We start from the raw sequence: 23,668 nt of genomic DNA on the forward strand, positions 1-23,668 counted from the left end.
TCCAACCTATCAAACTTATGCTAGGTCTACAATGCGAGTCGTAAAGTCGTGAGTCGTAAGATTTGACCAATCACAATCGATTATTCTACTCAAATTCGATTGTGATTGGTCAAATCTTACGACTCACAACTTTACGACTTGCATTGTAGACCTAGCATTACTTGCTACTTAGCGGCTCAGTGAGCGGATGCGCTCCTGGATGACCTTGAAGCCGTGATCAGACTACGGATTGGGATTAAGATTGAATTGAAATTTAATCAGAATAAAGAAAACTAACTTTAAGTTTAGTGAACTTTGCTCTAATTGGTCAAATTTCAATCCAATCTCAATTCCAATCCGTATGATCACGGCTTAAAGGTAAAATTTCATGAGCAGTGAAAAGCAGCAGCAGATCGTACTGATTGGCTACAAAATAAAGAAGTTCTAGTTCAGAGTTTATCTTCTTTACTTCATATTGGAAGGAAAAAGATAATTCTGAACTAGTGCAGCCAGCTCAGCAATAGAAAACAGACCCCATATATACTACATCTATGGATTGATATGACATATTTTCTAACCTCACGCTGTCAGATTTCAATGCTTCAACATTACTTTTGTCTCCAAACACATAAAATGTTTTAATGTTCTTTGTTTTTCACACAAAGCTGTGTTGAATGAGCGTACTTTCGTCCAGATATGAGGTCAGTTGTTTATCTTAGTAATTACAAAAGTACATTCTTCCTCTTTATACGTAATAAGTTACATTACAGTTGCTTATTGCATTTAAATTTTTATTAATAATCTCAGATTGCAGTTTACTGACTTATAGCAATGTCTTAGCAACAATTTAATAGTTAATTAGCTTCCTTTTTTTTCAGTGGCACAACAGATAATTATTTTACTGTGAGAATTGACGTATATCTGTATCTACGCAATACACAGCAGTATCATAAAAGCATGCATTTACAATATGGATTCTAATTTCAAATTTGAACATTATTTTCTGTTTGCTAACCTTTAATGAGATATGTTTAGTTGCTGGTAATGGTACGTACTGTTGTTGACAACATTTTTACTACAATTACTACAATTGTATACAAAATTTATAATGTTTTTAATTTAGATTATTAAGTATCAATTTTTGCAACTTTTATATATGAGCAGGGGATGAGATGTCCTGTGCATCTATAGTAATTACACAGCAGGTCTCAGATGTCTTTAGATATTAAGCAAAAATCCATTTACAAACCATGAGATTCTGTTAAGCAAGAGTTCATTATTATTGTCTCCGCTTTCAGAATTTTGTGAAATGTTATAGAATCATCCACTGTCACTAATTTAGTTGCTGTATTTATCGAAGGATCAATGCACTTCTAGTGTCAACACATGTTGCAGAATACATATCATTTATATTCTTAGCCAGGTAATATCTGTATATATGTGTCTGTTACTACGTTTACGCGCGAGCGTTACTTCTGTAGTAACTTACAATGCGGAGTAAATTATCGCAAGTTACTACAAAATCCCGTTTACGCGAAGGAATTATCGTAAGTTACTGCAGAAGTAACGCTCGCGTAAACGTAGTATGTACACTTCAAAATAATCTTTAATATGATCTTAATGATTTATCCACAGAATGCTGTATATAATGTATTATCTGAATTGCGGTATTTAAATAATGTATGTGTCATGTCTGTTACCAGCGTATTCCCACAAATATCTAAATTGGTAAGTAAAATTTGATTAAATTAAGCTTCTAGTCATAGTTTTGTAACACATATATTATACATAATATTGCTTTCCAATTGCCACATGTTAAAATATGTATTTTACTTTGATTCGTATATATTATCTATAGTAATATAACATAAAAGCCAGTCCACAAATATTCCTTCAGGATAAAGGACTAGTTTTCTAAAACTTCTATAGGCTACACGGATATATGTTGATATTCCCATAACATTCCACAAATATTAAATGCTATTCTGCAAATGTTTTTTCAGGATAAATGACTGGTTTTTTAAAACTTTCAAACGCTACATGGATGTATGTTGATGCTCCCATAACGTTTTACAGGATTCTAATAGAGGATACGTGATCATGAATTGTCGTGTAAAAAATTTTCGTGCATTCTATGTATATACAGCAAATAATCTTGAGATTAAAAACACAACATCTTACACTGTAAGTGCATCTCTTTTATAACTGATGCATAACCTTCTATTAATAAGACGTATTTGGATGCAGCAAATAACACATATTCAAAATACTAATGTATGTAATTATTTATTAACGGAATTTAAAAGATCAACAGTTCGTAAGCAGATAGAAATTATATATTATTAGACTCTTTAAATAAATTATTTGTGCCATGCAGGTAACACAGTATTCAGGATTTTGAGTATTAATGCTAAAATATTATTTTCTAGTACATTGACTGAAGAGCAATATAAGCATTTAATCAATCTATCATGCATGTTGACAATACAGAATCATCGTTTCTTCAATAAACACATTAATTTTACTAATGGATGTTGATGATACTATTCCATAAAGTTCAACATTATTGTCTCCACTATTAAAATCATGTATGACAATGATGTATGACAATATCATCGTCGCTCTATTAAAAATTTTCGTATTTATTCAAGAAGCAATAATTCTGTACTGTCAATGTGTATAATAAAAGATTGATTAAATGTTTATGTTGCTATTAAGTTCATATATGTGTCAGAAAATGGTATTTTAATACATATAAATATTATATACTGCATACATGCGTCACAAATATTTTACTTAAAAAGCTTAATAATATACAATTACTATCTGCAATACCATATTTACAAATGCATTTATATGTATAATAAAGCAAACTATGGATTTTTTGGCCCTTTAAATTCACATTTTATATGTAATTAGATACATCACAATTTAAGTAAGTGTTATTTAGTAAAATTTATTAATATAACATTATGCATCGGTGCTTTCAGAGAGATGTAATTGGAACACTGATTTTTAATTTTAAGATTATTTGCTATTTACTGGATTTTAATAAGATATTGTACAATTCTAACGCAATGCTTTGAATTAAGATTGTTAAATATCTATTTTATACTTGAAGAAACTGAAAACATATCCTGTGCGTCCGTAGTAATTTGTAGGGTAAGCTATCAAATGTTCTTAGGTATCAAAAGAAAATTCACTTACAATGTACGAGAGTCTGTTAGGCGGGAGTTTATGATTATATCCTTTACTAGAATCCTGTGGAACGTATAGATATATAGAAGTATCAACATTCATGTCATACATCCTTGCAGCCTTTGGATGTTTTGGGAAAGCAATCCTTTATCATGAAAGAAGTTTGTAGAATGGCATTTATGTTTGATCGATAGTGTATATATACGAGTTGAAGTAAAATGTTTATTTTAACATGTCGCTATCGGAAACCAATATTATATATAATATATATATTACAACTATAAAACTATAAGCTCAATTTTACCAAATTTTACTAACCAATTTATGTATTTGTGAGAATATGCTCATAACATGCACGACACATACATTATTTAAATACCACAATATAGACAAATATATTACGCTGCATTCTATGGATAATTCGTTAAAGATTATTAATAAAGTATACACAGTTATTACCTGCCTAAAAATATAAATGTTTTATACATTCTGCAAACATGTGTAAAAACTAGAAGCACATTGATCATTCCATGATGAACAGAGCAACTAAAAGTTAATCACAGTAGATAATTCCATAACATTTCACAAGATTCTGAAAACGAAGACTATAATAATCAACTCTCGCTTAACGGAATCTCATGGTTTGTAAATGGATTTTTTTTTCGATATCTGAGGATATTCCAGGCCTATGTAATTACTATAGATGCACAGAATATCTCATCCCCAGCTCCTACAAAGTTGAAGGAAATTGATACTTAATAATCTAAATTAAAAATATTAGAAATTAGAATTTCGTACACAAGTAATTTTAGTACAAATGTTGAACAATAATATGTACCATTACCAGCTGCTAAACATACCATAATAAAGGTTAGAAAACAGCAAATAATGTTCACATTTGAAATTGGAGTCCACACTGTAAATGCATGCCTTTACAGTATGCCTGTGCATTGCGTAGATACAGAGATACGTCATTTCTGACAGTAAAATAATTTTCTGTTGCGCCACTGAAAGAAAAAGGAGCCAAATCTTTATTAAATAATTGCTAAAACATTGCTGTAAATCAATAAACTGCAATCTCAGATTATTAATAAGTAACACTAGTGTATCTTATTATGTATGAAGAAGAATTAACTTTAAATTATTAAGATAAACTACTTATCTTTTATTTGAGTAGTGTGTCACATTGTTTTGAGCCTTTCGACTCACGAGACTCCTAGAGATATCATTGCCACCTTTGACTAGAGAGGATACGGCCTTAGAGGCGTTCAGGCATAATCCCACGGATGGTAGCTTCGCACCACCGGCCGCTCGACCGAGTGCGTGAACCAAATGTCCGAACCTGCGGTTCCTCTCGTACTGAGCAGGATTACTATCGCAATGACTGGTCATCAGTAGGGTAAAACTAACCTGTCTCACGACGGTCTAATTACTCATTTAACGCCACTAAATGGGCGACTAAAAAAGAAAAATATTTCGACATTTTTTATACTGTTCGAGACTGTAAAAGCAATAATAAAGCACTCTAATGAGAGGACTGCTTGAGGTTAGGAAATATGTCAATCGACTTTATACTTGAAGTACGTACACGATATTACAGTATAATACGTATCTTTATATAGATTTGTAGCTCTGACTACCGCTTAATGTGCTATCCGTAAATAATTTATCTCAACATCTCGAGTACTCGCAACTCGTAAAGAGTCACGGTCGGTCTCGCTCCGCGCATACTCTTGATATAAATACATAATACGATGACAGATTTTTTAACCTCGCGTAATGCTATAGTTTTTTAGTTTATTATTGTTTTAACAATCTCGAACATATACATAAACTTTCGTAGTTTATTTCCAAACGTGACCGTGTCCAAACGGCACCGTGTCCGATCGATACCGTGTCCGATCGGCACCGTGTCCAAATGGCACCGTGTGCAATCGCCACCGTGTGCAATCGACACCGTGTGCAATCGGCACCGTGCGCAATCGCCACCGTGTGCAATCAGCACCGTGTGCAATCGACACCGTGTGCAATCGGCACCGTGCGCAATCGCCACCGTGTGCAATCAGCACCGTGTGCAATCGGCACCGTGTGCAATCGGCACCGTGTGCAATCGGCACCGTGTGCAATCGGCACCGTGTGCAAACGGCACCGTGTGTAATCGCCACCGTGTGCAATCGCCACCGTGTGCAATCGATACTGTGTGCAAACGCCACCGTGTGCAATCGACACCGTGTGCAATCGGCACCGTGTGCAATCGACACCGTGTGCAATCGGCACCGTGTGCAATCGGGACCGTGTGCAATTGGCACCGTTTGCAATCGACACCGTGTCCGAATGCAACTAAATGTGTCCGATAGTAACCGTGTCTCATAGTAACCGTGTCCGAATGCAATTAAATGTGTCCGATAGTAACCGTGTCCGATCGACACCGTGTCCGAATGCAACTAAATGTGTCCAATCGGCACCGTGTCCGATCGGCACTGTGTCCGAACGGCACCGTGTCCGATCGGCACCGTGTCCGATCGGCATTGTGTCCGAACGACACCGTGTCCGTACGGCACCGTGTCCGATCGGCACCGTGTCCGATCGACACCGTGTCCAATAGTAACTGTGTCCAATCGGCACCGTGTGCGATCGGGAATGTGTTCGATCGGGAATGTGTCCAATCGGGAAATATTGTCGTGTCCGATTTGTAATGTGCGCAATCGGGACTCACTCCGCTGGTTGCGGCAATATGCGCTAGCCGTGAAGCATGGAACGCTTTTTCCTTGTTTGCGGAGCGCGTCTTTTGGAGGAAGGAAGAGGATGAAAAAAGACGTCAACAGGAGCTGTTGGGTGGGAATGTTGCGAGACGCGTTCCCTAATTGGATGACTTGCGTTGGCTTGCGTTGCCTTACTGCGTTGCGTTATGATATATTTTGCGTTTGCGTTCCGTCTCTGCGTTGGGATTTTGCGGATGTTCGTCTCCTCCGCCCCATCCCCTCCTCTACTGTGCGAGGGGGCCAGTGGGGTGTGGGGGGGGTGGGGAGACGTGTACTCTGAGGTTCGGCTTGATGCTTGGCCCTTGGTCTTTACTTCCGCAAATTTGCTCCTGGTGTGGTGTGGGTGGGCGTCGGGCGCCGGCCGGCTTACTGGCGTTCCTCCTCCTGGAGTCCGGTGCATCGTCTGGTGCGATGCTCCCGGATCCCTGGGGGGCTGGTGGCTTGGGGGCGGTCGGCGCTCGTCGCCCTTCTCTGCGCCTTGCTGGTTGCTGCCGCAGGGGTCATCATTTGTTTGGGGATCCCCGCCGTTGGGCCGCGAGGTCCTTCTGGGGTTGGTCGGCCGTGGCTTGCCGCTCGCTACTGTTCGGGCTCCGACCCCACTGTTTAGCAGTGGGACTCGTTAGCCCTTTGTGGCGGCGGTCTGCGGTCGGCCGTCCCCTGAAGGATCTCCGTCTCCCGCGACGGGGTTTTTCCGTCTTTTTGTTCTCGTGCCCTTCCCCTGGACCCCGGGGTTGCCCGGAATTTAGGGGAGGGGCACAATTCTTCTCCCTAGCCGAGTACCTCGGCCTACTGTAGCGGACTTTGTCTGAGTTTGTTTTATGTTTGGTGTAGGGTCTGTGTCCCTTATTGTTAGACGAATGCGTGGACTCGCACTCGTGTTTTTGTTTATGTGGAACTTCTCTCCGGATAGAGGGGATTCTTGTTTGTTTAGTTCGTGCACGTCCTAGTTTGTGTGCGTCTGTTATGGAGTGTGAACTTTCCCGGGCGAACCCTTCTCGTAGCCGATGAAGGGACCCCCCTCGGTGCGGCTGTTGGCGTCTCGGCGTCACACCGCTATTGTGCGGGGTCCCCGAGGTGGTGGGATGATGACGCGCGTGCGCTCATCATCCGATTGGGGACGGTCTTTCTCTCGGGGATCAAAGCACTCCTTTGTTGACTTACCGTGCGTCTTTTGTGTAATTCTTACGTATATCCGGGCGCCTCGGCGCACGGACCGTCTCGTCACGTAATGTAATACATCGTGTCTCCCGCGTGTGACCATGGTCCATTGTCCTGTGTTTCAGGGAGAGTGTTTTTAGTGGGTGCAAGCCTCACACAACTCGGTGGCTGAAGCCGGGCGTGCGCGAAACATTTTCACTCTTCCAACGGGTAACAAAAAAAAAGGAAGGTCTCTTTGAAGTCCGAGATGAAATCCCCCCAGGATAGCCATCCGTCGCGGTTGTTCCGGCACTACAAGAGTGCGTCCCCTTTCAGGAGTTCGGGCAGGCCGCAGAGTCAGTGGTCATCCGAGAATGCGTACGCGGCGCAGAGTTTGTCGATCCGTTCTTGGAATGCCCAGGAGTCTTCCCCGTCGAAATGTAGGCCCCATTTTCTCATTTGATTCCATGGGATTAGGGTCCATCGGGCGGTCGGCCTGGATTACGGTTACGAGGGTTAGCGGTGTTGTGCCGCGTACGGTCAGAGTTAGCAATTCGGTGGGGTTGTCGGTCGCGTTCGCCTGGAATTTCTCAGGATTGGCGTCGATAAATCGATTTAGATAGCGGCGCAGATCGTCGATAGTGCCATCGGTGTCGAGCCCGAACGAGTTTAGTTCGGTTATCAAATCGGCTTTATTCAGCTTATAGAAATATTTTTTCATTTTTCCCGCGTCTTGTGTCTTATCCTTTCGGTCGTGTCCCTGTTCGGGCGCCATAAAACAACCTAGCTTCCGAAGCGCGGATCTAGCTCGCGACTGGTCAAAGTTTGGAGTAGGCGCGGAGGAAGACACAATACTCCGTTAACAGATGAAACGTAACAAGGATTAATTCAAATATATTTACAAGCGTCGTGAAGATAGTGGCGGCGCGGGATATTTACAAAAGATAATGCCGGATCGTGGTATAGAGATCTTTCCGCGCGGCGCGGGTCGGAGCACGACAACAGGGCGCGAGGCGCAAGTGCGATGTGAAACGCAGGGCGCGATCGAGATTGAGATAATCCGGCGCGGTAGGCGGCAGGGTCGAGCTAGCGCGAGGTCGACCACCGAGAAGCGCTCGGCGGTGGCTACGAGCGGCTAGCTCAAGGAAAAGTGGCGCGAGTCCGGCCACCAAGACGCGCTCGGGGCGGCAGATTGCAAGCGGCGAGAGGCGGAGCGGTATCCGATCGAGAAGCACTCGGTAGAGGCAGAGAAGCGCTCTGCCCCCGTTCAGATACTCCTTGTGGAGGAAGCTGGTCGTTTGTCGAAACACACTCGACGAAGACAGAGAATGCCGGAGGCGCTCTACCCTCTTTTCGGACTGGTTTCGGATAAGCAGATGAACAGGAAAGCTGGTCGTCTGATGAGACGCGCTCGGCGAAGACAGAGAATACCGGAGGCGCTCTACCTTTTGTCGGATTGGCTTAAGATGGGAACTCAGGATCGCACTGCGGTCGGTGAGACGGATGATCAGGAATCGCGAATTGTACCGGCGTCGCCGGGCTTATATACGCGTCGCGACGGCGTCACGGCGTGGCGGGGGTAGCGACGACGATCGCGAGCACCGGGCCGGTGCGGCAGGACGATCGGGGATTATGGCGCCCCGATGCCGCGATCGCGCTCGGCAGTCTTCGGCCGCCTTCAGCACCGCTCGGCGTGGTGAGGCGGTTGCCGCGTTAAGTCCGTTCGCGGACGCGGATGTTACATGGCGTACTTAAAAATACTTTGGGCACACCGTGCCCGTTCTTCACCCCGCGGGTGGTCGGCTGGGTGGTCTCGGCGTGGTGTTTCTGCCGGAACGATGCATATTTGGGGGTGCATCGTTACAACTTTACGGTCGAAAAGTGTAGTATACCTTTAATCTGCGATGCCTGCACCGTATAATTGGCCTTCTACGTACGTTGAGCTCTTCTTCTTCTTTTTTGGCCGATTTTGAGGCACTTCGAGCTGTTTTTGCACCCTGACAACGATCGGTCTGAATAATCGATGCGACGTTCATCTGCCTCAACGCAGAAATTATAACAATTTATCCCAACTGCCATGTCCAAAGCTGGTTTATCTTATTCTTTAGGGTTTAAAGAAGGTTTTAAGTCAAAAAATTGGATTTTTTTGAAAGTTGCAAGGTGGCCTTACCCCTTAAATTATTACTAAAATACTGTGTGCGCAAGCAAAAGCGCGGCAGCGGTATCTCCTCCCGCGCGGTCCCGCCGAGCAGCGACGGGAGCCGATCCGCACCGAAGACGAGCGCTCGTACTCGTACCACCACGCGGCCCGCCTAAGGATTGACCTCCCTCCCACCGAACCCGCCGCGTCAGGATATATAAACCAGCGCCCCTACGAGAAGAGACACTTCGTCTCCGCACCAACGTTCCGCTGTTTTCGACAAAGCTACCTAAGTTCTAGGGCGACACACCAACGGCCCATACCTGCACCGACCGACCGGCCAGCCTGCACCTGACCGGCCGCTCCTACCGTACCACCGCGACGCGCCGCGTATTACCGCGTCCCATCTTTTTGTCATACCGCACCGAGTATCCTGTAAATACCGCGCCCCGTCCTGTCTTGTAATACCGCGTCGACTATCCTGTAAATACCGCGTTCCGTTATGTATTGTAATACCGCGCCGATCACTCTGTAGATACCGCGTCCCGTCGTTCGTATATCACCGGCGTGTGCACCTGCACCATATACTGTATTGTGATTACCGCGTCGTAAATATTTCGGCTGTATACACTATTAAATAAACGTTGTTGTGTGCATTACATATCTGCTTGTTGTTCTGAGCCTCCTATCAAACCCCTGATCCGGCTAGCTAGTCCGCGTTTGATCATTGCCAAAGGCAAGCCGTTACAGCGTGAAGCGCGGTCTTAAAGTATAAGAGTACAGGGATTAAGTCCCAAAATCGAACGCAAATGCTTGGACTTGAACGTACAGTCGAATGTCGAAAATGACTGTCTGAAATTGAATAAGAGATAGAAAAATGATTTAAATCGAGTAGCAGAGTCGGAGTCTAAAACTAAGCAACTAACTAAGCCAAAGCCAAAAACAATGTGTGTCGAAATTGAAGTACTAGGGTCGAAGCCCAAAAACTGTGTGTCGCTCCGCGGCGTTTTCTGCCTTTTTTATACCCGAAAATGGCCAAAACTCCACGCGCGAGATTCTCATCACTTCCTACGCATCTTAAGGGGGGAGGTTTTCTAGAAGCTTCTAGAAGCGTAGTTTTGAGCCCCATCTGGGCCTCAGCTTGTCAACGGCCGTCCGATAACCGTAGGATAAACTAAACATTTACATTGGCCTGAGCGTTCGCTCGGAATTCCGAGCTAACGTGCGTCGTCTAAGAGTGCGTTCGGGGAGCTCGCTACCGCGCTACCAACGCTAACACTATTAACTCCGTTCATGGAGCCATGATAGCGCTAGCAAATGCGAGTTCCATGAACAGCAGTAGCGTACTAGCGTAGCGTTTTGTAGATCCCTGCGCCGCCAAATTTGAAAAGCTGAGTTAATAGATGCTGCTGTATCAATTACTTCTTTAATATTTTTAGGGCAGAAGTTAAGAGTAGTATGTGTGTAAATGAATACGATTTATTCGTAGTAAAACAACTTAAAGAAACTATTTTATGAAATTCATGTTTGCAAAGCACTTCTGGATCCGACTCTTCAAAGTGTTAGAGGTGTTGCTGAATATCTCGCAGACAAGCAGCAATCTCCTGAGGAATTTTTAATATATATGATCCACAAAATGGTTCCCTTGAATATTAGAAATGAGCAGGTTAGATTATTTTTATTTATTAACATTAAGCGACGTTTTAGATTAGATCATATTTTAACAAATATTTTTATTCTTGTAAAACTTATTGTCTAGTTGAGTGACATTGTTTTTACAAAATTAGAAATATAAATAAATACATTTTTTAAATAATATATCCATATTCGGTTCCATTTGATTATATTGTTGTGCCCTTTTTTTACGGCGGGACACCCGGGATCGTTTTATCTTCGGAGGAGGCAGGAGGGATGAACAACACTTTTCAATAAACGATAACTAAGCCACTCTGAGTTACAATGATTATTCGCGTGAAACGCCCGTCGCTCCGAGACTCCAATTGCCTTCTCGTCTCCTGTTGTCGCTTCCTTTTGAATCCTTGTCCTGTCCTTCGATATCGCTGAGTTGCTCGATCGTATGTGGGCCGATCGCGCAAATCATCTCTTGCTGATTCGGCGTTGCGTAATTCTTTCGGGCATTCGCAGTCGCGTTCCCTATTGTTCTTCTCGGTCTTTATTCTTAATACTATTTATTATTACATTAATTGGGGCCGCAACATCCCTCCCCTTTTGAGAGAAGAAAACTACGGTCTGTAGTTTTCGTTACAATTTTTCGCTGTTTATCCTAATAGATTTCTATTAGGGTGGTTTATTTTCTTTATTTGTTTCTAAGGTTACATTTTTCTTATTTTCTAGTATAACATCGCTGGGTCGCCTGGTACGTGCAGTCGGGTGCTTGCTCGTTTTTTATGTCTTTTTATTACATAGATGATTATTCCTACTATGCTTAATATAATTATTAACGTAAGTGTCGATCCTACGGGATATATGACAGGGATTTTTTATTAGGGTGTCTTGGGATTTTTCCAACTCTTTATTTATGTCGCTTATGTCTAGACTTAATTCCATTAATTTGTTTGGATTCCTAATTACAGGTTCTAATCTAATTTCCTTTTTTGCTTGTTCGTTAGTATTTTTATTTTCGTTTGTTAGTGTTATGTTAAAATCTGCTAAGTGTATTTCTATTTATTTCATAGTCGTTTGTCTGTTTGTTTTTATAATAATGTCGGGTGTGGTTAGTTTACAATTTTTGTTTATACTTAGTTTTCCTGTTCGTTCGATTTCTACTTTTTGTTCCGCCTGATCGTTACATTAAATCGTTAGCTTTTGTTTTTTCGGCGTTGAGAATAGCCACGTTTGTGGTTCGCTTAATGTTATCCATAGGGTTACGTTTGACATTATTTGACGTTTCTCGCAGGTGTTTACATATCCTGGCGTTTTTACATAAACTTGCACCTCGCATGGTGCGTCGGCTTTTATGAAGTATACCGGGTATTTTTGGTTACATACATATTTTATTCCGTTTCGTTTACAATCATTTAAATCGCGTTCCTCTAGCGTTATATAATTATGATTCTCTTTATCTATCGCTAATATGTTGTAAGTAATTCTTAAAAAATGTAAAAATATTCGCGTGGTTGTGGACAGGTAGTGGTGTAGTTCTAATTATTTCGTACACGGGGTATGCTACCACGGGAAATTTGATTATCGTATAAATGTTCGGGTTATCGTAATACGCGTTAATTTCTACGTAACTTTGTATATCGTTCCAATTTTCTAGTCTAATTTTAAATGGGAAATGAAATCCTCGCGTCAATTGTGACGTCGCCTCTTTTAATTCTGTTATTATTTTTTCTGTCGGTAATAAACGAGTGAGTACGACTCTTTCTCGCGAATATGTGAGGTAGTCTATCGTGTCGTTCACGTCTTTTATTAGATCCTCTGTAATTGTAGTTAGTATTAATAACTGTTCGTCTATTTCTTCTTTTTTGGCGTACAGTGCTGTGTCCAGCTGTATCCGTGTCATGACGTTCGTCAACAGCCGCTCGTTATGATATAACGATTTTTCTAGGGTTTCCATGTGGCCTAATGTGATATTTATCACCTTTAATTGACTTTTTGCGGTGTGCCGTAGAGTTTGTTGCTGATTTTGTATCAGTTCAAGCTGCTCCTGTATGTTTTTTGCGTCGTCGGCATCCATAGTGCCGAACAGCGTTTTGCTGATCGTGCCGATCGCATCTATTAGACCACGTTTATTATCGTTTGTTTTATATATCGTCTGTAATTGCGTTAATAATTGCGTTAGTTTTTCGTTATCTTTCTCTATTGTATGGAGAATGTTTTTGCACGTCTGTTGCGTGTCCTTTGCGATTATCGTTTCGCATAACTCTTCGGTTTGCTGTAGAAATTCCTGAAGTTGGTGGTATCGGTTTCCTATGGCTGCTACGGCGATTTTAATCGCTAGTTTCCATGTAGCTTCTACCTGTTGCAATTGTTCGGTTCTCTCAAAGTATATTCCCGGCTCGCTGCTAAATTGTCGTATCTCGTACGATAGTGTTGTCTCGGATTTCGCTTTTTTCGCGAAGTGCTGGACGACGATCAGCATCCTGTAAGATAAGGACTCGTGTTACTTTTCTTCGTTCTTGGCTTGGTTATACCTTCTCCTTAATTTTTTCATCGCGCGTTTAGTCGCTCTTGACGCTTAGAGCTGAGCAGTATTTGTTTGCGCTAAATTGTTTAATTGCAAGATGAGGTGCATCCTGTGTGACCGTTTTTTTGTTCCGTCCACGTGCGATGCGTGCTGGCGCACGTATTGGCTTCGTGCCGCTCATGCGCAATAATTTCTTTACAGTTTTTTAAATAATTAAATTGTATAGATTTAATTCCGGGGAGGGAAAAGTATTAATGTTCCAACTATAACTGTGTTTCAAGTCCAACAAACAATCGGCGCGCAGTTTATTAAGTTGGAATATATGTATATACGTATATACATTGTAATTCGTTACTTTTGTAACTATTAATTCTCTAGTTGCGCACCACGTACCGCGCTTGATTCGTATCGCCGTCTTTTAATTAATTTGTTGACATTTTCACGAGTCTAATTATATATTTAAATCTACGCAGGCTGAAACATGCGCTTGTTAAACTTATCAACGCTGTTATTGCGATAAATATTACCACATGCCTCGGTAGTCGAATTGGTACGACGCCCTTCACGGAATGAGGGAGGTTCCAGGTTCGAATCCTGGCTGAGGTAATATTTTTCGCAATAATTTCTTTACAGTTTTTTAAATAATTAAATCGTATAGATTTAATTCCGGGGAGGGAAGGGTATTAATGTTCCAACGATAACTGTGTTTCAAGTCCGACAAACAATCGGCGCGCAGTTTATTAAGTTGGAATATATGTATATACGTATATACATTGTAATTCGTTACTTCTGTAACTATTAATTCTCTAGTTGCGCACCACGTACCGCGCTTGACTCGTATCGCCGTCTTTTAATTAATTTGTTGACTTATTATCTTATTTTCCTTAATTTGTACTATCGCCTACTTTCTATCGCCTACTTTCTGTTGCTTATTTTTGTTTTTTTTTTTGCGCTGCTTTTATTGCTCTATGAAGGGCTTTATCCTGTTTACGTGCACTTGCGTCGTTTTCCGTCTCTTTTTAATCGTGTAATTAACGTGTGAGTGTTTTTCAATTACTTCGTACGGTCCTATCCACGGGGATTCTAATTTTTTTCGATTTCTTTCTACGCACCGTTTCGTCGTGCAAGAGAACTTTGTCTCCCACTTGGAAATTGATTTGATTTGTCTTCCTATCGTACGTCTCCTTGGCCTTAGATTTTTCGTTTCGCAAATGTTCCTTTGCAACTCGTTGTGTCGCTCTTAATTTTTTTTTTTAGCTCTTGCGCGTAATCGTCATAAGTTATAAGTTGGTTTCGGTGGTTGCGACAGTGCCGTCGGTAGTGTCGCTCGGTGCCCGTATACCAATTCAAAGGGTGTAAACCCGGTCGCCGTGTGTGGCGTCGTGTTATACGCGAACATTGCGTATGGCGTCCATTCGTCCCAGTCTGTCTGGTCCGCGTTAATATAATGTCGCAAGTATTCGGCTAATGTCCTATGAGAGCGTTGTAATGCTCTGTTGACCTCAGGATGGTACGCCGTTGTTTGAATTTTTTCGATCTTTAATAATTTACACGTGCTTTTAAATATCTCGCTAAGGAAATTCGTTCTTCTATCCGTCAGTATTTTGTCGGGGATACCGTATTCAAAAATAATCTTTGTGACAAATTCTTTTGCGATCGTATTCGCTTCTTGATTAGGTACGGGTATCGCTTTACTGAATTTCGATAAATTATCCTGAAATGTGAGGATATATTTATTTCCGTTTTCGGTCACCGTCAGTGGTCCTACAATATCTAAAGCACATTTTTCGAACGGTTTGTCCGCGGTGTCTGTGATTACTAAAAGTCCTTTATTTTTTTCGCAATAACTTGTTTTTCTAACATAGTTCGCATTTATTAATGTAATCTTCGACGTCTCGAGTTAATCCTCTCCATTTATGCGTCAACCTTATTCGGTTTATGGTGCGTTCCACACCCTGATGTCCTCCTACAGGTGCATCATGGTATTCGTATAATATACGTTACTTCCCTTCTTCCGTGAATTTTTTTTCTCTCCTCTTCGTTGTTCTCTTCTTTCTCTATCTTGTTGATATCTGTCGGCACATGTCGACTCAGCGCATCAGCGTTTCTATTTTCTTGACCGGCCTTGTGTACGATAGTGTAATCGTATTCCTCTAATTTTAATCTCCATCGGATTAATCGTGATCCGGGGTCCTTTACGTTAAATAGCCAAACCAATAATTAATTGTCTGTCACTATGGTAAATTTTGTTCCATAAACGTATGGTCGGAAGTGTTTCACCGCCCATACTATCGCTAGTAATTCTTTCTCAGTAGTATTGTAATTTTGCTCGGCTTTAGATAGTGCTCTGCTCGCATACGCCACGGGTTGATCTTGACCTATCTTTCCCTGTGACAGTATGGCTCCGATTGCGTAATCTGACGCGTCTACAAATTCTTGGGAGAAGTCCGGGTATTTTAATACCGGTGCTGTGGTTAATTTTTCCTTAAGTATTTCAAATGCGTTTTGTTGTTCTGCCGTCCACTCGAATTTGGTATTTTTTCTTGTCATTTTTGTGAGTGGTTTGGCGATCGCTGAGAAGTCTTTAATGAATCTTCGATAATATCCGGCTAATCCTACGAAAGCCTGGATGTCCTTTACTTTTGTTGGTTTCGGGAAGCTTTTTACTGCTTTTAGTTTTGAAGGATCTGGCGAGATTCCGCTTTTTGTTATTACATGTCCGAGATACGTCATTTCTTTTCAAAGAAATTCGCATTTATTGGGCTGTAATTTCAAATTATATTTTCTCAGTTTTTTTAGCACTTTGATTAATCTTTTATTGTGCTCTTGTAAACTTGCTCCGTATACTATTATATCGTCTAGATATACTAAGCATTGTAATCCTACTAGTCCTGCTAGAACGGCTATTATTGCTCGTTGAAATGTCGCTGGAGCATTTTTCAGTCCAAATGGCATTCGAATCTTCTTCTTCCATCGGGATTTGATGGTCGGTGCCTTTTCGGGTTACGCTGCTCGCTTGTCCCTCGTCGGCCGCTACCGTGTTGTTCGCTGCTTTTGAATCTGGCTGCCGTGTCTCCGTTGAGGATGTTGCACTGCCTCACTGATTCACTTATTTTTCTGTTTCAGCTGCCGTTCCCGTCGTCCTGCCACTGAATCCCTTACGCTGCCACCATTTGTTGTGCCTTCTTTTTACGGCGGGACACCCGGGATCAATATCCACGGAGGAGGCAGGATGAATGAACAACATTTTTCAATAAACGATAACTTTAATTAAGCCACTCTGAGTTACAATGATTATTCGCGTAAAACGCCCGTCGCTCCGAGACTCCAATTGCCTTCTCGTCTCCTGTTGTTGCTTCCTTTTGAATTCTCATTCTGTCCTTCGCCCTGATATCTCTGAGTTGCTCGATCGTATGTGGGCCGATCGCGCAACTCATTTCTTGCTGATTCGGCGTTGCGTAATTCTTTCGGGCATTCGCGGTCGCGTTCCCTATTGTTCTTCTCGGTCTTTATTCTTAATACTATTTATTATTACATTAATTGGGGCCGCAACAATATGCTATATAAAATTATATATATATATATATATATATATATATAATTTATACTTTTAATACATTAAAAAAATTAGTGTAGGTATATGAATTTTGTACATTAAGCTATATATAACTTTTATTACAGTTTTTATAAATTATATATCTAAGTAATACCTATTAGTCTAGGTAATTTACAGTATCTAGATTTACAAAATCTAGGCTTAATATTGTAATTAAAGCTATTGTAATTAATATTGTAATTTTTGTTATGCTCGTATTTACGGTGTCAATCTCAATGTTACTGCGCTACTCGCATCACCAGATCTTTGTCTTTATCGTTGATCTCATACAAATGCTATTATAATAATATTGTAATTAATATTGTGATTAACAGCTTTTATATTAATCACCAAATATAACATTATTATTTTTATGATATATATAATAAATTAGATTCTCACGTTTAGTTTTACTTTTTTATAATATGGCATCTAATAAAGAAGCAGATTATTTTAATAAGTCGTGTGAGGTTCTTGGAGTTAAAAAATTACGATTGGAGTTTGCTGTGAAACATACAAGTATGATTCCTCTTGAAGATCCTATTTTTGTCGAAGTTAAAAAGTATTTACATATGTCAGAATCTATTATTAAAGATCCTCTACAATGGTAGAATAAAATGAAGTTGTCACTGCCGAATTTGCACAAATTGGTATGCTGCATTTATGCCATACCGATTACAAGTTCAGCATCTGAATGCGCATTTTCTTCTGCAGGTTTGCCTGTCACAGCAAGACGTTCTTCGTTAAAATAATCAAAATCTAATAAAATATTTTTTATATTCTCGATAATTATTTTAAATTAATAAAAGATATGTATTTAAAATCAGGAAAATAAGTTTTACATTAAGTACAAGTTATATTATTCATATTATTTATAAAACTTAAAAAAAATATGTGAAAAAATGTTTAATAAGTAAGAAAGAAAGAAGTTTGCTATCTAATGGTTACACAGTAAATAACATTTTATTTTTGTTACGTATGATGGTCAGGAATAACATTTTAAGATAAATTTTATTTTCTTTTGTGAAAGAAAAGATATTAGTAATGCTAATAAAGTGATCGTATTTTGAAAACGAGTGCTGAGTATTTAGTTTGCTATTTTTGTTCATATTATTTATGAAAAGTTAAAATTGAACTTTATTTTAAGTCAGAAGGATTTAAAAAAATGTATTACCGCCGCCGTTTGCTGTCGCCGCCAATAAATTATCACCCGCCAATTCCGCCGCCGCTGAAAGAGAAAATTATCGGCAAACTTTTCCGCCGCCAAATTATTTTGCTTCAAACGCCGCAATTCACTACCATTCATTATTGCGCTGTTCATAGAGCCTGTAAACGCTAACGCTATTAATGCACTACCTCGTAACAGTAATTTTTTCCATATTTGTTTTTTATTTATTTAAGGCAATTTTCCCAATTCACAAGAAATTCATTTTCCAAATGACTGCAGATCGCTTGCATTTGATGTTATATTATATTGTGGTACATGTTGTATGTTTTTTGTTTTGAGATATGAACTTAATTCCGACGATACTTTCAAAAAATTTGTTTCATTGTCAGTGCGTTTTTTCTTTTTAATCCATCCGCCAAAAAAATCATTTTGTTGTTGTATATTCTCTGCTATAATATACAAGATAAAAAATGGTTAAACTATGAAAAATATTAAATCGCAGCTAGTACTGTAACGATGCACCCCTATAAAGCATTGTTTCCCGGCCAACACTAGCCGGATGCCGCTTAGCTGAACTTCCGATTCTACTCGACATCCGGCTTAGCGTCCACCGTGCTCGTCGCTGGACCACGTAAAGTGATATTCACGACACGTGTCGCGAGCTACCGATCCACGTTTGTACATATAGTATTTTACGCTTTGTGCATACGGTTATTAATACGTTCTTATAAATACGTTTATTAATTCACTATCATTGTAAATGTATTAGTTTGTAATAAATTAAGATTAAACATCAATCTAAATTATCGTGTTATTGCCTCTGGCCCTATCTCTCGAACTCCGGAATCCGACGAGCTAGCCCGCGTTTGAGAAAACGGCAGGTAGTTATAGAGAGCTTTTCAGCAAACGACACAAGTCTACACACGTATCGTTTTATCTTTATTACTTATTGCCAAAAAAGAAAGATAGAACGATGTTTGTGTCAACTTGTGTCACTTGCTGGAAAGCACCCGTAGTACATTAAAAATATGTTACTTACATCTTCTCTTAGGTGTCAAAATGTTTTCTTGTAAAGATGCCTCTGGATTTGTTGGCTCTTCAAACTCAGATAAGGACTGAGGACGCACAATAGGTTGTGGAGATGTCGCGGGAATAGTGAAATTGTGAGAACTAGGTGGCTGTGTTAAGCCACTATGTGCTGGAAGCAATGCAGAATTTCTCGACAGTGGAATATTTTGAGGAATTGATAATTGTTGACGAGTACATGTTTGAGGTGATGGGGTATTTTGGGAGCTTGCTGATGACACCGAAGAGAATGGCATGTTTTTAGGGCTTGATGGTGATGTAAAGGTGATATTAAAGATCGAGGATTTTGGACTGTTCGAGCACTTGATGAAATGCAAGACAACGGTGCGTGTGCATTGATCGCCGGTTGTTGTTGATTAGCGGACTGCAAGTCAGAGTTTCTCGACAGTGAAATATTTTGATGAATTGGTGATTGTTGAGGAGTATATATTTGAGGTGTTGGGGTATTTCGGGAGCTTGCTAATGACACCGAAGAGAATGGCCTGCTTTCAGGGTTCGATGGTGACAGTAAAAGTGATAAATAATGATATTAAAGATATCGAGGATTTTGAATTGTTCGAGCACTTGATGAATTGCAAGACAACGCTGCGTGTGCATTGATCACAGGTTGTTGTTGATTAGCGGAGTTGATTGCAAGTTTGTATAGGTTCTAAAACATTGAGGTTCAAAAACAGTATACTTTCAAGAATGCTTGTTTTTTAACTACATTACTTACTTTCTTAACTGATAATTTTTCGAAAGAATCATATTTTGATATAAAGAAAATTTTTTTTTCTTGTAGTACTTCCACTACTGCTGTTTGTTTCTGCATCCCGTAACTTCCGCTTTTTTGAAAATCTATTTCTCAAGCGTATCCATTATTTCTGACAATCTTCCACTGTAAATAATTTCACGTATTTATTTCTGTAAATATATTTTAGTTGCAAATTTGTATAATTTCACATACCTGAACAATTCATAACGTATGTTACTTCTACCCATGACCATTCACGTACATTTTTATCTTTAAAATTTTTTAAATTTTTTGCATAAATATGAGGATAATCTCTCACGACGCCGGTGAAAGTAGCATCAGATTCAATATTCAATTCGGTCACAGGAACACTCATATCTTGTGAATACATATCTTGTGAATTTTCGGGGTCCGTATAATATGTTTTGTCGTACGAATGATCCATTTTACGATTTTATTTTCACAAGATTCCAATCTGATATTTACCCAAATTTCTGTGGTTATGCAGCTTGTTCACGGATGCTTCGATTATCGCGCCAAACTATGATGTCAGACAACCTCGCAATCTGATTGGCTATCTATAAAACCGTAGCAATAGAATTCCAACATGCTGAAATTTTTTACCACTACTGCTACTGTTACTTCTATGGTTACAGACGGCCGAATCGAGCAACGCGATTGGGCAAAACCCTAATGTTACGTTCTACGGAAAGTGTGTGTAGTTAGCTGAATTTTCGATCACTACTGTTACTGTTACTTCTACAGTTACAGACGGCCAAATTGAGCAATGCGATTGGTCGAAATCCTACTGTTACGTTTTACGGAAAGTGTGTGTGGCCAGATTAACTGATAAACTACCGTCTACTAAAATAATTTTAATGGCGTTGAGACATCCCATGTATAAATTATATTTCTTATTTTTAAATATGTTGGACATAATGAATATACTATATTTAAATTTTCATTTAAAAAAACCAAGAAATACAACTTTATATGACAATATTTCGAGTAATACAAAATAATTCTAAAATTTTTCTCTAAAAAGCCTGTAGTTGACTCTATTCCACTTGTAACGGCCTATCTTTTGGATCGAACGCGGACTAGCTCGCCGGATCAGGAATTCGATGGATGGCCCAGAGACAATAATCAGTTTGTAATGCACACGTAATATGTAATTTACTTTATTCAGTTGGATAACTATTGACAGCGACGAAACTCGGTATTCGATATTATACATACAGAGATTTTATACATATAACGCGGTATTACAAGGCGTGACGGAACGCGGTATCTTACAATGAAAGGTAGTGCATATGCACTCGGCGCGGTAGAACGAAGGGACGGGACGCAATATTACAAGACGTGACGGGACGCGGTATCTTACAGCGAAGGGTAGTCCATGTGCACTCGGCGCGGTAGAACGGAAGAACGGAACGCGGTATCTTACAGAAGACGGGCCGCGGTATTTACAAGTATTCGCAGCGTGACATGAAGCGGAACGCGGTATCCGCGGCGGAAGGTGGGGCAGGCGTGCCCGGCGCGGGCTCGCAGATTATACGACGGGACGAACGCGATATGTATAGCGGATAGTTATAACGACATGCGGGGCATGGGTGCCCGGCGCAGTATCACGAATTATGCAACACGTTTTCGACGCGGTTCGAACGCAGGATTGCAAAAAATACCCGGGGCTACGGTAGCGAGAGCACTCGTTACGAGACGGAGCGTGCTCGACCCCGCTTGCCCGTGGCCGTCGGGGTTTTAGGATGGAAGTCGGGGACACCCGAGAACTCTCGGTCGAGGCGCAAAGCACTGAACCTCGTTTGGTGTGTCGCCCTAGAATTCGGTAGGCTTCGTCGGAGGTAGCTGAAGGCTCGCAGGAGACGAAGTGATCTCCTGCCGAAAACGCCGGCTTATATATCGCCCGGCGCGGCGGGTTTGGTAGGAGGGAGGCCGATCGTCAGGCGAGTCGCGTGGTAGTGGGAGCGGTGCGGTCCCGTGCGCTCGTCTTCGGTGCGGGTCGGCTCCCTTCGGCGCTTGTCGGTGCCGCGCGAAGAAGGCACCGGTGCGGCGTTCTGCCCGCGCACACGGTGCGTTTCGAGATGTTTAAAAATGCTGGGAGCTTTCTCTGGGGGCTGGGAGCTGGAAGCGTTGATCAACCCCACACTTGTTTTAGGGACCACAGCAAAAATGTCATCTACATATCTAATGAATATCGGGATATTAAAATTCAAAAGGCTTAGTCAATGCGTCTCTAAGTCATCCATGACAATATCAGCAACAACCGGCGATAAAGGAGATCCCATAGGGCTGCCAAAAATTTGTTTATAAATTTCGTCGTTAAAATTGAAACTAGTGGACGATAAAATAAGTGGACCCACGGTGAGGTTGCCTCGGTAATATTTTATGTAAAGCCACGACACCGCTCCTCGGGTCAAAATCTACAGACTTCTGGAGATCGCGGTAGGCGCGTCGATGACGACGTTCGATATCGCGAGTGCGCCATTTCTCGCGCCCTTCGCGTTCACGCTCGCGTGTCTCGTTGTGCGTAGTATTTTGCCCGGTCGGAACTTAGATTTCACGCGCGATATTAATTGCGTGTAATGTTCTTAGCATTGGTTTAATTGCGTTTAAATGTTACTCGCGTTGACGTCCTACTCGCGTCTGAAGGTTACTCACGTTCAATCAGTTGCGTTAGGATAGCGTTTGCGTTAGAATGTCGTTCGCATCAACATATTATTCGCGTTAGGCTATTGTCCGTGTCGACTGATATCTTGCGTTAGAATATTTTTCACGTTCGGCTGAGTATTTGCGTTCGAATAATTGCGTTCGGAGTTCTTGCGTTAAGTATGATTCGTATTCGGCTTTTTGCGTTAGATTATTATTCGCGTGCGGCAGTTTTGTGCGTCAGGATATTATTCGCGCTATTAATTGCAGTAGGATAATGTTCGCGTTGACTGATTATTCACGCTAGGCTATTACTCGCGTTAGGATATTATTTGCGTTCGGATATCACTTGCGTCTAGATATCATTTGCGTTAATATGGCGTTTCGTTATTACTTGCGGTAATTCCGCATCTTCCCTCGCGTTAGTTAGTATTCCGCGTTATGTCGAGCGCCTAGGCGCCTTATTCCTCGCGTTAGGATATCCTTGGCGATATCACATGTTGCGTTTGTTCCTTATTGCGTTGGAGCGTTACTACGATTATTACTCTCGTTTGACTAAGATTATTACTTGTGTTAGATTAAGATTATTTGGCGACAGAATCCCTGCACGGCTTGGGACTTTGCGTTCACGCGCTCCGAGCGTGACGCGCTATCATTTCGGGGCATTTCACGCTATTATTTCGCGTTCATTCCAGTTATGTCGTATTCGGTTGTAACTTGCGCCGATGTTTTACATTATTTGTCAGTTTAATCCCTTAATATTATCTGCGCAGTTTATATGATTTTGACGCTCTTGTGAGTTTGAATCTTTCCTGATATTATTTTGCTTAATAACGACACCTTCCGCGCGTTTACTAAAATTACTTCATTTTCCGTGTTTTCTGGCGTCCGCGTTACTATCATTTTGTTATTTGGAAATTGACGTCCGCGTTATCAACCGCGCTATTAGTTTTTTTTATTATTGAATGCCATGATGGACCTTGTTTCATTACATAATAAATTTTATTCTTTATTTGTTAACTGATTGAGTTAATAATTTACATGTCACCCCGC

General features: G+C 40.9%; 1 long non-coding RNA gene across 3 annotated transcripts; it reads left to right on the forward strand.

Annotated features, from left to right (window-relative positions):
* The first annotated feature begins 143 nt into the window (after window positions 1–143).
* LOC143899105 (uncharacterized) lies at window positions 144–17,896 on the forward strand. Of its 3 annotated transcripts, XR_013257383.1 has the most exons (6): window positions 157–680; window positions 858–1,026; window positions 1,103–1,402; window positions 1,615–1,707; window positions 1,983–6,012; window positions 16,493–17,833. It is a non-coding gene; the product is annotated as an uncharacterized LOC143899105 (long non-coding RNA). The 3 variants fall into 3 exon arrangements; XR_013257381.1 differs by having other exon boundaries at window positions 156–680; window positions 858–1,402; XR_013257382.1 differs by lacking the exon at window positions 1,983–6,012 and having other exon boundaries at window positions 144–680; window positions 858–1,402; window positions 16,493–17,896.
* The last annotated feature ends 5,772 nt before the right edge of the window (window positions 17,897–23,668 follow it).

This window comes from Temnothorax americanus, unplaced genomic scaffold (assembly GCF_048541705.1).
Source record: "Temnothorax americanus isolate GAGA-0224 unplaced genomic scaffold, ASM4854170v1 Scaffold250, whole genome shotgun sequence".
Taxonomy (NCBI): domain Eukaryota; kingdom Metazoa; phylum Arthropoda; class Insecta; order Hymenoptera; family Formicidae; genus Temnothorax; species Temnothorax americanus.